This window comes from Argopecten irradians, chromosome 7 (assembly GCF_041381155.1).
Source record: "Argopecten irradians isolate NY chromosome 7, Ai_NY, whole genome shotgun sequence".
Classification (NCBI taxonomy): Eukaryota; Metazoa; Mollusca; class Bivalvia; order Pectinida; family Pectinidae; genus Argopecten; species Argopecten irradians.
Genome location: NC_091140.1, coordinates 21,393,192 through 21,412,620, shown reverse-complemented (window position 1 = coordinate 21,412,620; position 19,429 = coordinate 21,393,192). Strand labels below are relative to the sequence as shown.

Sequence of the window (19,429 nt, the reverse complement as noted above, 5' to 3'; positions counted from 1 at the left end):
TATGTACCAATATTTTAGATGTTTTAATTGTTTTCCTCAGATATTAATTTTAGTCCCAATGTCGTTCAGGTTTTGTATTTTGATACAATATTGCACAATAATAAATAGTCAATGTATTATAATATGTTGTTATTTTGGCTGTTTTGTGAGAGTTACCTCCCTTCGACCTGTTCTTGGGGATTAGTTCCCTTCGACCTGTTCTTGGGGATTAGTTACAAAAAGTAATGCGGTCTCCGTCCTCTTTTGTTGTCTTTTTTTTTATATACGGCGAAAATATTTCTATAGTTACACCATAAAGATAGCCAACAGAATCATAAGTTTACCGAATTAAAATCACATTCTGAAATTGGCTTTTCCTTTAGGTTGCATCGCTGTGAAGGTATCCAGTAAAATGTCATGAACTGATTTTCAAGGATCTTTCTCTGTCTAATGTTCTGAAGGTTTTAGAAAAGGACAAAAATGTAGAAACTGATTAGGACAATGACTTATTCTCCTCTCACATGTATATTCGACCACTCGATAATTCTTAAACGGAATAGCGAAACATATATACCTAATATATGTTTCTGGGAATAGATAATATATATATATATATAATTTATTTATACATTGTGAAAAAGCCAATACAATTTCAAGAAATGTTAGAAACGCATAACATGACTTGAATCCACCCCAAGACTTTATACATGAGCAGTCTCTACAGTCTAACCTGCTCTAACTTTATACTGCTTCCTATTTGTATTTATTAACATTTCTATTTTGTCTTGACTTTGACGTTAATTGTAGCTAGTAACCCCAACCTAATTTTTATTTTTGTTAGCGTACAATAGAAACCCGATACGCCTGTGACGTTTCCAACACAGAAGTCCCTACGCAATTGTTCCACAATAAATCTGATCTTCACAAGTTTCCAATCACCACTAAAGACATCCGACATCTAAATATTTGTGCTCGAGTTTTTTGTCTTGTGTCTTGTTTATTTTTAGTTTGTTGTGACGAAACACTGAAGTTTTCCCGAGTTACACCACTGTGTTGATAAGACCGCGATATCAACAAGTCCTTATCATTCTCTGAGAGTAGTTCTGATTCCTAGTTATTATATGTCTTGGACCCCATGAATAGTACAGTCATAACACAGTATGTTGTCCCTGGGGGAGGGGATTAACTAAAAACTTTGTTTTGTTGATGTAGATCTCGTTACGGTAAAAAATATTTAGATAGAACTAGTCTGAAATTGCAATATTTGTATAAAGGTTTGTAAAATTGAGTAACTCTCATGTGCTGTTTACACAAATCAGAGACAATGATTGACGGTATTTGTATAGAGGCGATTTGTAGACAACTTTGAGTGGAACTGAATTAGGTCCAATAGGGCCAATAAGGGTTCCTAATAAAAACCAAAAGTTATAACGTAATTTATAAATAATGTTTCTTGAATATTTCGATAAAAACCTTAAATTATCTTCCTGTTTCTCCTTTAATGACATTTTCCAAGGACGTCGATAATGCTTATAAATTCTTGTATTTTCGAATCACTTGCAGATTATTTTGAAGACTAGTTAACCGTTGTGAGTGTCTTCATTCCTAAGCTAGTTATTTTGTCGTGCTGGGTGAGGTATATACATGTATATATATATAGTATGTCTAGCTAGTTATTTTGTCGTGCTGGGTGAGGTACATACATGTATTTATATAGTATGTCTACTAGTTATTTTGTCGTGCTGGGTGAGGTACATATGTAGTATGTCTTTGCTCTTCTTGTTTCACTTATAATTCCCTGAAAACAACTTAAAAAATTACCAGTATAATATTCAAATTCGTACGACTAAATGGCAACGTTGAGTTGTCATTGTTACTTAAATAATAAGTGATTAATTGATATAATCAAGGACGAATTTAATAAAATCAGTAATGTTTTGATACAACATTATCATAATTTGCTACAAATGAATAGCGATAGTCCGTCTTGTCTTGGCATCTTAGACAGTGTCAAAGTTTCCGAAAGAGACATTGTTTCAAAATGATTCTAAAACAACAAAGATGCAGCAATACCAATGACAAAAGACCATGTACGTGTATAGTTTATTCTGACCCTGACAGGTGCATATGAATTACTTAGTTGGGAAGGTTGACCCACAGTACAAGTGGCGGTATTTGTGTTATTTTGACGGCTACTTTATAATTGGTGTATGACGGGACGTTTTTATATATAATTTTATATAATTGAGTGATGTCCATTGTTACTGGTGGTATGAATAAATGGATGTTCTCTAACACACTAACATACGGTGGGGTGTAAAAACGTTTTCGGTAAGAGAAATCCGGCCCAAACGTCCACGATAATTGGTGTGTGATGTTAGCCAAACTCCGCCGGTGCCAATGTTTATTGGGCGTCACACCTCGGTACAATGTCCTTCCGTGTGTCCAGCCCCCGTGGTCAGTGATCCGTGACGATAGACAAAGGTCCGGGTACGGGATCGCGTGTGTTTAGGTAGACATGTGAGGTGCCGACGTAATAAGTTAATTGGCCATTAGAGCAGACAGGTGATAACAGACGGCGTTATAGAGCCCCCGGGACCCCACGGGAGCCAAGGTGTTACTGTACGGGGCTGTAAAGACAACATTGGTCTTGTTTATCTAATGTATATACAAACAACAATAACTTAAAAAATAGTAGCAAAAAGAATTTAACAGAGAAGTCGGAAAAAGAAGGAAAAAAAGAGAAAAAAATTAAAAAGAAGGAACCTAATTTGCCCCTTTCCACATTTTACATTAAGTCTTATTTTATCATTCCCTAGATAAAAAGTGAAGAAGAAATGGTGTCTGAAAACCTGCATCTTTTCAGAAACATATATACACATATGTATATATGTTTCTGATCTTTTGAACAAGCAGAAACAACATGATACGGGCTAGCTTTTTATGTTAACATCGACATCCTAATATTTTATTCCTCACGACTTTCTCAAAATCGAGCCCCTGTGGTTGGGTTGTAGTAGTGATCGTTTCTCGTCATCATGATAAACTATCTTACCAGACAAACCGTCCGTATTTTTATCTGTCATAGGTATATGTATCTGATCCAAACCTATTTGTGGATTCACCTATTTTCCTCTACAATTATCTCTGAAAGCCACATTAAATTATTTGAATTTAATTTTTTTTGTCGAGAAAGTTATACAGATAAAACTTAATAGATTTTATATAAATATTTTATACAGTCCATAAAACAAGAGCTATTTGGGGAATGTTTTTGTTAATCAATGTTTTTACTTTTAAGGTAAACCACCAGAATTACTATCGATTTACCAGTTGTTAACCCAACCTCTTTTTGTAACCATCTTTAAGACAATATATCTAAAATCGCCTTAGCAATATTTAATTGCAAAATCAGGCCTGGATAGGAGAAACATGGTAAACTTGCACATTAATTCATTACACAACCCTATCAAACATTAGTACACAACCAATTCATCCTACACATATAGGATCCGGACATGCTCATTAGTCCACATCGCTTGCTTTTTCCCCCAATTACGACTGTTGACGATATCGATCTCTGTCCTCGGCTCAGTCAGCTGACCGGCTACCTGTACAGGTGACAAAGACAACGATCTGTCACTCAGACGCTCGCTCAGGTGGAAATCGACAACAGAAGGACCATCCTTCGGGCAGCAGAGTGCACGCGTGTTGTGTCTATTGCACGTGTTTGTGTACACGTAATTGTGTATTACCTGTAAATTCACCTGTGTACCCGTATTTATGTTTACTTTATGTACACATCAAACGATCACTACAGACAATTTCCAGAGTCAACAAACAGGTAGGTGTCATTTTGTTTTTATATACATGTCAGTTACCTCACAAAATATCACTGTGTTCTAAAGTTAGATAGCAGATAACGATTTCTTATATTAATAATTATTTCAATCAATGTACCTGATTTCTTTTTTACAAACCATTTCCATATCTTATTTTTTAATCTAATAAAATTATTTTACTTTCTGATCATAAAACTTAAATATCTAATGCATGCAATTTTGAAACCCGGAATACACGTATTGTTAATTCCACACAAAAGAGGTGGCATTAGACTTTTAATAACAAGCAGTACACAAGTGTATGTGTCATAGAATTAGTACTGTCATTTTATGCCGTTTCTAATTCCCACGGTTTTAACATGTAAACATTTACTTATTCTCTGAATGAAGCAATAGGAAAGAATGAATATGGTGTCGTAAAAAGGTTATTATATGCATATAAAATGTATTCATTCGGGTGTCTCTAAAGATTAATCATTTCTGACTTTTCAATGTTGTTTATTATATAAACACGGCTGTGAGGTTTATATGGTACGGTACAGTAAAACACCCAATAAATGAGAGACAGGATTATAATAATACCAAGTCTACTTTATTTGTATTGTTACATATAAGTCACTTGCTGCCTTTGTTATGTTGCACAATAGATATTTTATATGAAAATTTCTGAACGGATTGAAAGAATTTTTATGATTGAAAATAATTTTCAAAGCTATATATTTATACCTAAAGAAATATACCAGCACGGCAAAAATTCCAATAATAGTGAAAATGTATGACATGACACATTAGAGCACATTTTCATCATGTAGTGGATTCTAGCCCGTGTAAGAGTTGTAAATAAAACATCCAGATAGAATATATGACATTGTGTATAATTTACATTGTAATTTGCACCAGGAGTGAGTTTTATATTATTCTATTTTACAAATTAAAATCTGAAGCATCGTAAATCGGTTAGGTAAAACGTTGTTCTGTTGAATTAATCTCTACAGAGGAAGAAATACGGAGAATAATAATTTGGCTAATTAAGACGTACTCGTTTTAACCAACACTTCGACAACAAAGAATATTATATTGTCAGTTCTATGTAAACACCAGTAATCCGCTATCTCTGACAATCAGCTAGTAGCGGATTTTAAATTTTAGAAGGTGTTAAACTCATGCTTGTCTGTATTTTATAATTAGTCCTAACTTATTGGTTCTACACACGAAATGTATAAATACATGCCGACACAGTGTACCTAACTCCTCTAAAGGAATACGTTTTAAAACTCTATATAATAGTTTTGTGCTTACACACTTAAAGTTCTACCCTCTAACATAATTTGTTTCGCAAAAATAGTGAAGTGATAATTATGGATTTTCTCTTTCGGTAATTGTTACCAAAATGTCTACCCCAAAGTAACTGAGTTTAAGTTTGAGTTTAAATGAGTCTTACTAATACCTTTCAAACGAAATATTTTCAGAATTCAAGTTCCTTTTAGGGATTTTGACACACTGTCATATATTTTTTTGATTTTTTTTTCAGAGGAAAATCTGAAAGATTTAGTTTATTATTATAAAACATATATCGGCTTCTTGCAAATTAGGGGAAAAATAAATATCAAGGCACTACAATACATCAGCCACTTTAGACAATTCTTTAATTCACCATAGTATTTTGGAGATAAAAAAACACACACAAAAAAACCCAGACTGACCGATATGTATCAACACATCCAAATATTCGACTCACTGAACTTCAACTCATGGAAGATGTACTGAACATGTACAATTGTACTTGTTTCAGACCAAAACAAAACGCCAAGATAACAATAAGGACAATGATAATATAATATAACAGAAGGGATCATAAAATGTCTATTATTCACTTTTTATCAAATGTTTTCAATACTCCAGAGACGTGAGCAATAGCTACAGTCTAAAGTTCCAAATTTCATTAAAAGATACATTTGTACAAGCCAGATAAACAATATAATGTGTATAAGAAATGATACAAAATAGATAGAAAAAGGAAAAAAGGCTTGTCGTGACGAATTTTCTACCAACTTAACAGCTGTTTCTACTTTATAGACTAAAACCGTAATTGATGTATATTTCTGAATTACATATAAGATATTTGAAAATTTTGATAGTGTTTCTACATTGTTTAATGGGAATATGATACATTTGAACAGACTATAATATTGTGCTTTCACCGTTTTGCTTAAAGTTGTAGAGGAAAAGAGAAAAAGCACAATAAATAAATGTAGGTAATCTGCAGCGTTAATTATCTCGATAACTAAACCACAGGGACTTGGAAATTGGTTGTAGTCTACATAAATGGACCTTTTCTAAAATCCATAGATTATTTTCAGAAGATTTAGGGCTTTATATGAACTTTATTTAATTATGTTTTTTCCCCCAATTTTGTAACGTCTAAATTGTTTGGAAATACAGGTCCAAATGTAGATGCATGTTGACGGTAATGTTAGAATCCATGGGCACCAATCCTCCCCAACAGTCAATTAGATGGCAACTATTGGGGAAATGTTAACTTGTGTAGCATGGAGAGAAGGAAAACATTTTTGTACAATCGAGTCAATTAAATGGAAGAAGATCAAAACGGAAATATCTAGATCGCTAGACAGAACCGCTTCCGGTACTTGGAACATACTGTCTTCCGGCGATGCAGATTTTCTTAATTCCTAATCGAGTCAATGTCATTAGAGACAAGTGACATCTCGCGATGACGTGAGGTCAGACGAGATCATGACACCTACAAAGAAACTACCACATATTCTTTGAAATGTGAAACATGTCACTGTCGGCCGCTTCCCCCATACTTACTCTGCTAATTATAGGGTCTCGACCAATCCATCGTTGCTGACGGAGGAGGGAGGGGGAGGAGTCGAGAGTATCCGTCAGATGTCGCGCACCCGAGCACTACGAGATGGATAGCGTTCCTTCCCCTACTAATCATATAGCAATAGCAGCCTGTCCCGGATCCACTTTCCGCTATTGTCCATATCGGACGATCTATTCTTTAACTCCAGTCCCCCGTCCCTCTGCTGTCAGTAGCTCCCTATAACGGTGGACGACAGTGATACACGATCCAGGCTTGATTTTGGGGTTGTTCCGGGTCCGGTAACTCCCATAAATACTGGTTAGGCAGAGTCGTGTATGCCGGGTGAACATATATATATGTTAGTATGCTTTGATGATAAATTACTGATACAAAAGATGTCTCAGCCGCCACTGAACGCCATCAAAGTCTAAGTTTTCTTTGCCGTTAAAACGGCAATCTTCCCTTCGTACCAATTACTACCTAACGATTATCTGAATAAGCTTGTAGGAATATGCAACATGTACAGTAATAGTAAATGTGAACGTGATATCACTTTAAGACACTAATCTAAATATGACACGCGATTTGGTACCAGCGGTAGGTGAAATACTCGGTTCGGTGCCAGCGGTAGGTGAAACACTCGATTTGGTGCTAGCGGTGGGTAAAACACTCGATTTGGTGCTAGCGGTGGGTGAAACACTCGATTTGGTGCCAGCGGTGGGTGAAACACTCGATTTGGTGCCAGCGGTGGGTGAAACACTCGATTTGGTGCCAGCGGTGGGTGAAACACTCGATTTGGTGCCAGCGGTGGGTGAAACACTCGATTTGGTGCCAGCGGTGGGTGAAACACTCGTTTTGGTGCCAGCGGTGGGTGAAACACTCGTTTTGGTGCCAGCGCTGGGTGAAACACTCGTTTTGGTGCCAGCGGTGGGTGAAACACTCGTATTGGTGCCAGCGGTGGGTGAAACACTCGTTTTGGTGCCAACGGTGGGTGAAACACTCGATTTGGTGCCAGCGGTAGTTGAAACATCTGATTTGGTGCCAGAGGTGTGTGAAATACGCGGTATGGTGCCAACGTTGAGAGAAAGATCCGATTTGGTGCCAGCGGTGGATGAAACATTCGATTTGGTGCCAGCGGTGGGTGAAGCTTTCGATTTGGTGCCAGCGGTGGGTGAAGCTCCCGATTTGGTGCCAGCGATATGTTAAACACTCGCTTTTTTTGTGCCAGCGGTGGCTGAAACACTTGTTTTGCTGCCAACGGCGGGTGAAACTTCTGGTTGGTGCCAGCGGTGAGTGAAAGACTCGGTTTAGTGCCAAAGTTCTAAGATGTTGTCGAAAAAAGTAAAGAGTAAAACTAATCTGTTAACAAATCTTATGAGTTATAATACATCTATAACATTAGTTTAAAACGTTTTACTAGATCATTATATTTCCTGGAATACATTCGTCGAGATTTTGCACAATTAGTAAGATCCAATACCAATTTATTTATGTCATGTAAACGTAGCGGAAAAACAGTTAACGTTAAAATAAGCTCAAGACACACTTTTGGCATTATTTATAAGAAACCAAGACGAATACATGCCGCAAGAAGATGTGAAAATATAAAGGGGTGTATACGTAAAGGATCGTTCATCTGTCCATACCTGTCTTACGTGGACAGATCACCTTAAAACCAGGTGAGAATTATAACGCGTATCATTATAAACAAATTAATCATAGCTGGCTACGGTCAGGTAAAGCTTGGGATCGTGGTTATCTGAGGGGGATAAAGATGGCTCTGACGGCCGTGATAAATGGACCTATATGTCTCCATTGTTAATCTGCATCGCTCAACAATGATCTATTATATTTGAACAGCCTAAGATGTGGTCGGACAGTTGGTCGACATATTGGTTTCGATTATACACCAGGTATCAAGTGTTTAAACAAGAGATACAATTGGCGATCTCCTTGTTTTAAGTAACACCAAGTGTGATTAGAAGTAAACCAATGGATCAGGGTGAGATAATAGTAGTGGATCTATGACTGTACTATGTAGTGGCACTGACCTTACCAAAGGGTGGCTGGACACTACTCCAACAATGTTAGAGGTCAAGCACGACGAAATATTACGTCGTTTCTAACAGCAAAATAATGTCCGATAAGAAATCGACTGACCAGTGATCTCTCATTATACACACCAATACAGTCCAACAATTGCCAACTCCTTTACCTTAGGTAATGAGTGCAGTAGACCCATTCTTTAGAAAATAAAACAATCCGAGTCATTGGGGAGAATTATTTTTTACTTCATTCTGATAAGATCAGTTAGTGGAACAAAAGGTACACAATATAAGAAACAACGGGAACGGTTTTGTTTTGTGAGAGTCAATAGTTCGGTTAGGTGCCAGTGTGATTAGTGAATGTTGTTTGGTAGTACCCGGACCGTGGAGTATATATAGCGGAGTGCCCCATTACTTTCTTACCCTAGGATCACAGCTAGAGATAGCAGAACAGCGACAAGGACATCAGATAAGGGAGTGTTGACACACAGGATCAGATTAGAGATGGTGGCAGTTTGTGTGGTCGGGTAGGCACACAGTATCGGCACGCGGTCTATACCCCCTCCCCAAGTCACTCTCCGCAGGATCCTGTCACTGGCACGCGCACACAACGACATCTCTGAAATCTCATTATGACGAGCCTGACTAAGCTATCTTGTCTTAATTGATTACGTACACGAACTCCATCCCTGGAATCAAGGATGGTCTACTGGTAGATGTTCATGTGTCTTTATTTCATATTGTAGATTAAGATTAAGAATTGCAGTAAACCATTTTCGAAATTGAATTCGTCACAAGTTTGCTTTTCACTGATCAACTTATGCAACAAAAACATTGAAAGTGGAAACGGACAATTTGTTATTGAAAAAATATGCTTAAAATGAGATATGATAATGATCTAGATAATGGTTAATTAATAAAGTCATTTTTTAACCGGGTTATGCCAGAATATCACAAATTATCCCGAATTTGGGTCTTTACATTCTTGGTTAAAAAATTTCTAAGGTTTAATCGTAAGTCACGACTGATGCCCAGCTTCTCAGCACCAATTAGTAACAATTAAAGGAACATCAGTGCCGAGCTCGAGAGCTTGCAGTAGGCGACCCTGAAGATGAAATGTCAAAAGATTGCAGTCCAAACATATCCAAACGTAAAGAACCGACTTGTTGTGGCTAGATCGTAAGAAATATGTGAAGCATGTGTGTTTTCTGTAAATTTGGCTTCGTATTCGCAGAATTGACACTTTTGCATCTTTCCAGTTAACATGAAGTATCGCCATAAATAACTTTATAACGAGTGTTAATTTTACAAAACGTATGCGAGTAATTTCCCAAAGGGTCGATTGCTGTTTAGGTGTGATGTTTTTTGGCCCTTTGGTAGAATTGTGTTTATTGTTTGGTTACACGCTCTGGAATCATTGTGTCATAGAGTCAAGCTGGGCTGGCATAGCCTCAAAATATTGTCTTGGTTAGAAATGCTTTACAGCCCAACCACATAGACGGCAAATAGAATCAATGGATTGAGAGCACGGTATCATGTTGTGTATGATCACCATGCAATGGTTGGATTCGCCAGACGGGATGTTTAAATATAGCTTTCTTTGATTTGTAGCATCTTATACCTTGCTGTCCAGATATATTTTCTAAGAAGTATATGGTGTAGATGTTAGAAAACAACACACAAAATGAATTTGATTCGCCCATGTAGCGAAGTCAGTTAGTATAAGGCATAATTTGGTCGAAAACTGAAATAAGAAAAATGGTAAATTATTCCAAAACATTAATAATCGAAAATATTCTTAACATTTTATTTCATTTTCACAAGTGAATATCTTTTCACCATTAGATTATACCACGTAACTTCGCGAATTCTACGTTCCTCGACGGAACCGCTGTAGATTGTTAATTAAGATACATTATGTACATCGTACCGTTATATATACTACTAGTAGTTCTGAGCAGTGGGCTTACGTACCTTAAACCTCTACAACCCGGAACAACGGCTACCATAATCAAACTCTGCGTTTTAGATATTAACCCAGTTCAAAGTGTTTTCTTTAGAATTCCGGTTAATTATAAATCAGAAACCAAATGGCTAAAGAACGATAAAAACGTATTATACCGAAAAGCAGTTAAATTAATTAAACAGGACGCCCAGGACTTTATATGTCTATTTATTAACTTAATTACAACGTTTACATATCACATTGTCAGAATCAAAGCATTCCGGGTAGTTAGCAGTAACACCGCGTCATACACAATGGATGCGGATTGGCCAAACTAGGGTACATGTTGGGGCCAGGCGATCCGAGTATGTGGAGGGCCCATAAATGGTTATAAGTGTCTTATTAGTAAGTGTATCAATTTCAATCTAAAACGTTTTACTTGGATTAATTCACAGAAGAAATCGTAAATCTCCAAGTGCTAACAGGGTTAAAGATCGTGCTCTAAACTTGGTTTCATGGGAACCGTTTTGTGGGAGTCGAAGTGCCCCATTACTACCGGACGGGGTTTTGACAGTAATGAGCTACCCGGAGAACCAGAATAACACTTAATACGGCGATAAAATCGGGCATGATTCAGAATGTGATTTACTCAGAATACTTACAGGAACATACACACATACGAACAGAAGGTTAAATGTAGCCGATTTTAGGGCCCTTAACAGCTCCTGGTTCCTCGGGTATGACAATTGGGGGCTCCACGTGACAAAAGGTTGGGGCCATTTACACGACATAAACATATATTTTAGTAGGATACGACACGCCTGAGTGAACAGGAACTATTTCTAGCTTCCCTTTAATCATGAAATAAACTGCATGTGGATTAACAATTGTGAAAAACTGAAATTGTTACAAATAACTTTAAATTGAAATAATAACTAGAAAACATTTCTTATTGAACCCTCAAATGCAGTTCTGAAACATATCGAACCAACTGATAAGTACACTGATATATATAGGGTACGAAACTTTATTGCTGGAAGGTTACCAAGGTGACCGTTTGAAAGTGAACAAGATTGTAAACACATGATAAGAGAATAAAAATCAAAAGATAATATATTTATGTGGGAAAGAAAACACATGAAGGGTAGTCAAAAATGTCCGCAAATGGAGAAAAAACCTCCGAAAGGACCTTAAAATGTCCACAAATTGAGAATTGATATGTCAAGTAATAAAAATACGTTATATTTCGCGTTTGATAAAGCTATGATGTTCAGCAGTGGGAATCATGATATTTGTTAGATTCCAATAAAACCAGTTCTGCACGTGCATCTAATGACATTAGAAATGTATGCTGGAGAAAAGAGGTTATTATATTTAGACAATTTATATTACAAAGACAACAAGGCGCATATTATACTAAGTAATATATACTTGTCAAGGAAGGATTGCCTTCAACAGTTCAAACACTTGGGTAAGTTTTGATAAGTTTAGAAAATGTTTCACCTGGGTTATACCTGGGAACCTGCTTTGTAATCTTGTACGAATATCCGTTCAACTGTATCGTTTTATGAGTTAATACGTAGCAAACTTTCTCATGTGAAAATCAAATATTAATTGAGAAAGTTTCAGAGTATTTATGTTTCTGCTTTATCATGATTTTCATCTGATAATTACGCTGACTGATAGAGTATATCTAGACGTTAATGTGTATGTATACTCACAATTGTAAATGTAGGATAATTACAATCATTTATCGACAGTATATAGGCTATAGCCTTGCCATTACTTTAATTAATTTAAAGCTGTAAATGTTTCCGATTTTATTGACAAATTATATCAAAATGGATGACTTCTTGAACCTTTGCAGAATTCATCTGAACGTTCGGTATCCTCATCTTGCAAGAGTATTTTCGAAAATCAAGATAATTTAAAGTTTAATCGAAAATATTCTGAAGCCGTGACAAGTTTTGTAGGATTCATCTGCGAGTACAATATCCTCATCCGCTTTCAAGAGCAACGTCTTCAGAAGCCATTGCAACGTTGCTCATTTGCAACCTTTCGGCCAACATCCTAAAGAATAAATCGTTGTACTGTCTAAACGCAGGACCGGTACATGAACCGGCTGGTGTTATACTGAACACAGTGAGTTACAGAATATCTAATCTCGTCAGGGTAACAATGGGCGTGACGAAAATCATTTCAAATATATGCAAATTTGTTCATGGCGGAAACAATTCCAATGTATTATAAATATTACATGTGACAGAAATTACCTCGAATTCGTGTCATCCCTATAGGTCTGCATAATGATCAGCTGTGCGATTCTTCATCGGGAATTCGTATCAATTTAATTACCATAAAACGAAGGTATCTTCAAATCATATATCGACCGTATTCTATCTGAGGCTATATCTTATGGCCGTGCCAAACAAGCGTTTGTGTCGTCTAAACAAAGGACATTGTCATTGGGATTTGTCTTTCGTTAACAAAAATGGCGGAGTAATTGCCCAGTTTCTCATACCACCGACCATTTTTTGTAAGGCCATGTTTTAGCTCATAATTTCAAATAGGTGTCAAATAGATGGATATAAAGCGTTGAGTAATGACTCATGAATAAAAATAAATTATCTCAATTCGCTACACTTAAAGACTTGTTTTGCAAGAATCAGTGTTTATATTTTCTAGCGCATTATTGAAATGGGACAATTTTTTCATAATAAAGATATAAAAACAGGACTACTTAAAAAGTAGAATTTAGAGATGAAATCAGAAAATATAAAATGTATACCATTTATCATATAAGATACCTTTTGAGGTTTATAATTACAAGATATTCCGATAGCTGTTGACTTAGCCATAGTTTAAGGCGTAACAATCCGTCTGTACATAAAAAAGTCCAGTAAAAGTGGATACAGACATTAAAGTTATAAATATTCTGTATCGGTATATTTACGGTCGTTACCCACATGATGAAAAAACTGATGATATCAACAGATACACTTTCCATTAAAACTTTCAATTTATGGTAAACCCAGTCTGTCAGGACAGGTGGGACGAGTGTCGTCTGCTCAGTCAGTACGTGTACTAGTTGTCATCTCGTCCATCTTATTTTTCCGTTTATAATTTTGTCGTCGATTTCGAGAAAAAAGAATTTTTATATCAAAAGAATCGTTTTTAATATTTTGATTAATGATTCTATAACCTTAATGAAATCGGAAATCGCATGTGAAACCTCCAACTTTCCCGGTAAATTTTATTCAAAAATACATTCTATAGTTTTATATATAAAAAATCAATTTTGATGGTTAGTCAATACAATGTATATATAAACATATGTATAAAGAATAATGATCTTCAAAATAGTAAGTCTTGTTCACGCATTTGAAGACATCAATATAAAGCCACTTACATGTGAACGACAGAATTGCTCTCCTGAGCAACGTCCATGTTTCGGAAATCGCAGTCCTTCTAATGGAGTAGGAATGAATATAGTATAACTAGTTGACAACAAATGGATTTACGCCCCATACAGCTTGCGTGATCATGAAAACATGGTTCCTTTACTTACAATCCGTTTTTGTCTTTTACAAGATTGAAGCAATTTCCAGTCAACAAGAAAATGCATGAATGGAAAAGCAGTTTCCATTGCTTTTGGCTATTCTAGATCGCAAATAAAAAAAGCCTCACTTTGTTTTTTGAAATCTTTCAGAGATTCCGAAAGCTAGCTTTACAATCAATCAGAGACCTTTGATTATGAATAGATCTTCTTTTTTTCTCTCTCTCTCTTTCTATTTTTTGAATTGCTGTCGAATAACCAAGCAAGACCACGCCATTTATGGATAAGCGTGTTTTTCTTCGCAGTAAAAACATTCCAAAATTACCATATTTTCCTGACTGACAAACATTTTCTTTTTGGATAATTCCGAATCTAAACAGTACAACAATTACGAAGCATTACTTAAACATAACATTAAACAATTGCCATTCAGAAAATCATGGCCGCTTTTGTGTTTTGAACACAACACATGTAACCTTGGCAACAGGTGACATTTAAAGGGGAAAGGGACATTACATAGCAAGTTGTTTCTGTTAAAGATGAGGTATGCGTTGTCTTTAAATGTCAACAAATACAAAAGTTTTGTTTCTTGGTTCGATTCTTGGGACTGCGATGTTATGGTGTATCAATTATACCACTAGACCTTCACTATGGGTTGCGAGTTCGAACCCACGTGGGATATTGCGGCCTGAGATCGAAGGTTTCCTCCGGGTATTTCGTCATTCCTACGACAACATTGGCAGTTCTAATTGGCCTTTGTTGTAAATAGTAAATAGTAATATTGTAAATAATCTTATATATTTGATAATATTCAATTCTTTTATTACCTTAGGCCATTTGGCCTATATGCTATAAACAAGCATATACATTTACACAATAATACAAATTCTAAAGAATACATTTGACAAAATACTAAAAAAAAACAAAACACTAAAATGAATGCAATATATAAATTTGTTAAAACTAACTTAAAAATGACTTTAAAATAGGCGTAGTCTGATGTCCAATCCATTTGATGAATAAACTATCAGTTAAATCTTATTGAAATCGAAAAATATAAATAGGATGCAAAATAAAATTTAAATGTGATTCGGGCAACAGTAGATTCGGCGGGAATTCGACATACTTAGATAAAGAGACATATTCAAATACACATACCCAGGTATTTTATACAGTATTCGAGGGAAAATAATTCAGGATGTTTCCTGTTACTTTCTGTTAAGTACACCTACAATTTAAGGTTTTTGAGCCCTGTAACGTTCCCGTGAAAACCTAAGTGTTGGGGTTGTGATCCGCTCCAGTGAACCGCGGCTTTAATCGTAACATTTTAGAGCGTTTTCATGGCGACAATCCTAAAAGTTGATACACTTTCGAATGGTGACAAGTGCTAAAGCGGTAAATGGACCCTGCACACCTTTGTGACAAGTTTGATAGAAACCACTTTTACAATCTTATCTAAGCTTTTACCTGGCTTAATTATCCCATATTATACCGAATACATTTAGAGTTCGGAGTTATTTATCATATCGACGCAGCCTCCGTGTACAGCGAGCCGAGCCCACCTTTCGATGCAGGTAAGCTGAATGTGGTGATCCAGTATTCTGTAATGCCTTCTATTCCGAAGCCGATCTGACGTGAACAGCTTTATAGATGTTGTAATATGTAGTCAGTCTAAAAGAGATGACTAGCCATTGTGGGGGAGATGTAGACGTTTCACCTGTGGAAGATGGCTGATGGAAAACTCATCCATCTTGGAATTATTTTCGATTCAGTCAGTGTCTGATTTCTTTGAAATTAACGAGCCTGCCTCCATCAGATTTCATTTCTACGTCTATAATTAATCGTCTGAACGATTCCACCATCCGTTTATCTGTGTCACAGACATTAGTACACAATAAGGTAGGATTTTGTGGTAGTGCCACAGTAGTAAATCTATGGGTGTGATTCTATTGGATAAAGCTATTGTAATCCGTTTCGACAAATATGGCGAGTACTTAATTTCTTTTTCATGCGTTTGATTTTATAAGATATGTAAAATACAGGTAGATGAGTGACTTTGGCAGTAGGAAGTTGACTCATGCGTATGACATAGGTAAGCGTTTGTTATTAAATATTAAAATTGGTCATGTAGTGTATCATTTAGCTTTGTCATGCAATCTAAATAGATGAAATTAAGTTAAACTGACTATGTTTCCTAATGTTTGATAAAACTACGTGTGCCATTACTACAGCACAAACAAATTGTCATTGAAAAACTGTCTGGTGATTGGGGATGGGGAATATAATTAGTGGCTAATGTTTCTTACGAAAGTTACTAGTGTCAGTGGAAATTAGTATGTTTATGATTATGACTTTCTGGTTGATTTTCTTTCCAACAGTGAAATATTTCATGTACTTATACTGTGACTTATCACCCAGTCTTGAACTAATCTAGAATTTCACAAAAGCTGTTCTGAACAAATTTTCTTGAACTACTATGCTGTAAGTTATAGAAACAATTCTTGAGCAATTCTAAATTGCTAAACAGAACAGACATAGCATTGTTCTAGAATTATTCTAGAACTGAATGTCCTAGACATTATTTGTTACAAAGTTGTTCAAGAACATTTAATTATAGAAATATTCTTCAACAAGAATGTTTCCAATGTTTGATAGGTCCAAATAAATATAAATTGTAATTTTTTTTCCCTTTTTTTTCCCTTCAAGTTTTTGACTTAGGAGGAAAAGGAAGGCAAATACATGATAAAAATAAAACATTTTTAAAAGATTTGATATTTTTTTTTCAAGTTTTGAAACCTCAACACAGTTTTCAGTGTGATTGTTTGCAATTTGTTCATGTCTTCATCATGAAGGTGTCTCCATTGTCTCTAACATCTGACAATTAAATATTCTGGAATGAAACATGAAGGTATCTCTTGGAATCATTTCAACACATGTTGACCTATCAGCTTCCATAGTTTATGCTACAGAAAGAATACATGATATAACAATAGGCTTTCTAATCTTTGGAATGTTTGGTTTTCATGAACAGATTGTCAACAACATTGTTCAGTTGATTGGCTTGCCAAGGTCATAGATTGTCAACATTGTTAAATTTCTTTGTTTCTCAAGGTCATATATTGGCAACATTGTTTGGTTTGGCAAGGTTATAGATTGCCATCATTGATTAATGTTTTGGCTTGCCAAGGTCATTGATGGTCAACATTACTAGGTTTCTCAAGGTCATATATTGTCAACATTGTTTAATGCTTTGATTTTATTCAATTTGCTTTGATTTTATTCAATTGCTTGGTTTGCCAAGGTCATAGATCTCCAACATTGTTCAAGTGCTTGGTTTGCCAAGGTCATAAATTGTCAACATTGTTTAATTGCTTGGTTTGATAAGGTCACAGAATACAATAACCATTGGATTGCTGGGTTTGCCAAGGTCACAGAATGCAATAACCATTGGATTGGTTGGTTTGCCAAGATTACTGATTATCAACGTTATTATATTGCATTGTCTGTCAAGGTCACTGAGTGATTGTCATCATATCAGGTTGCTTGGATTGTCAAAGTTTCAGATTTTGTTTTCAATATCAGGCTGTCCGAAACAACATTGTAAGATTGTCTTCGCTGTTGTGACGACAAACTCGGTGCAATGTATACGGTAATAGATATTGCATGTTTTGTCACTCACGGGTAATCCATTGTTAAAATGCTTGGTTTGTTGTAACAGTTACCATATGTCTGGTTTGTAGATGGGGTTATAGTGCACTTTTCACAGTAATGACATTTTACTAAATACTCTATGCATTATTCACTGTCGCTGTCGTCAGTGCACTTCAGAACATAGCTCTGAGGAACAATAACAAGGTTTAAACTGTAAAAAGACATTCAAATTTAAAATCAACATTTAAAATGGACGCTTTATGTAAATTGCTATCATGCTTTCATAGTTTTGATAAAAGGGAATTTACCACCGTTTTTCATTGCAAGCCATTGAAACTACAGCTTTAAATTTCCTGTTTCCATGGATTCCATTTTAAAGTGTTATCCATAAAAGTTAAATAGCAGGACTATGTTTGATAACAAATTCAATGACAGTTTTAGGATGATATGGTGTTTGTATATTTGGAGGCGGCAGAGGTTTAGGTTTTAGTTATGTGTATCATCACAGTTAATTGGTCGACTATTCCTCTATAGGAAAACGATCCTGAATAACTTTTCCTTTTTTACATGAACTTTCCTGAAATTCAACAAAGACTCAAGATTACTGATACAATTATGTAATTGTTAGTGTGCATTCAGATATAATTGGGGGTATTGTACATCATTTGAAAACTGTTGATGACTAAACACAAAATTTAGAAAAGTTTAAATTTTTCTAAATTTACCTGTCAGTTGTATAGATTTAAATCTCTAAATTTAGTGAAAATATTTAAAAAAGACGAACGGTGGATGAGCGGTGAGTCACGCTGGGGACAATATCTATTGTTTTGGTAACGGTTTTCTCTTTTGTGTCCTATCTTTACGAGTCTATACAGACACGATGTAAACAATTTAGATGTCTTTACTTTCGATGAGATTTTCATGACTAATTTCTGTGTGTCCCAGAAACAAAGAAACGCTATCATATTCTCAAGGATTATTTACACCTATTAACTAAGGCTTTATTATAGGTTTTGTTTAACTTTTGTACTGAAAAGCAATTATTTTCTTGTAAATTATCAGATTATCAGTTAATTGTTCGAGTTATCTTTCTGTATTTATAACAGTAATTTTTCTTTCCACCTTTTGGCAAGACGAAGGACAATAACTGTGTATGACAAAGACTGAATAATCATAAAAAAACAATGGTATATATGGTGATTGGTGAAAGTTGTCTTCACGCCAAATTTGCCACAATAGGTGTTTTGTCGGGTAATCATTGGGCTTTTTCGTCGTACTAAGTTCACTTTCAATAGCCAATTGTGTCATATCTATCGTCAACAAGAAACTGTAGACTTAGCAAACAAAAATCATAAAAGAAATTTGAAAATTGTATAATTATTCTAACAGAAGCTGTGAAATATAATAGCTTTTTTATCTAGAACAAATCGCCAAGGGTGTGATTGAGCGTCAATAAGTTCCAAAAAGATCTTTTATATTGGTCGTAGTGTCGCTGAATTCGTTACCCTCCATAATTATTTGACTTGCAAATAAATATTCTTTGACAAGTTTGAAAAATGAAAAGATAAGAATTAGGCTGAG

At 35.5% G+C, this 19,429-nt stretch overlaps 1 protein-coding gene across 1 annotated transcript in view; it reads left to right on the top strand.

Annotated features, from left to right (window-relative positions):
• Window positions 1-3,622: 3,622 nt before the first annotated feature.
• The window catches only part of LOC138327829 (protocadherin gamma-A4-like), a 40,101-nt gene continuing 24,294 nt past the window's right edge, over window positions 3,623-19,429 (top strand). The window contains exon 1 of the mRNA XM_069274235.1: window positions 3,623-3,823. The gene's annotated coding sequence lies outside the window, so the exon portion shown is untranslated. The remainder of the gene's footprint in view (window positions 3,824-19,429) is intronic.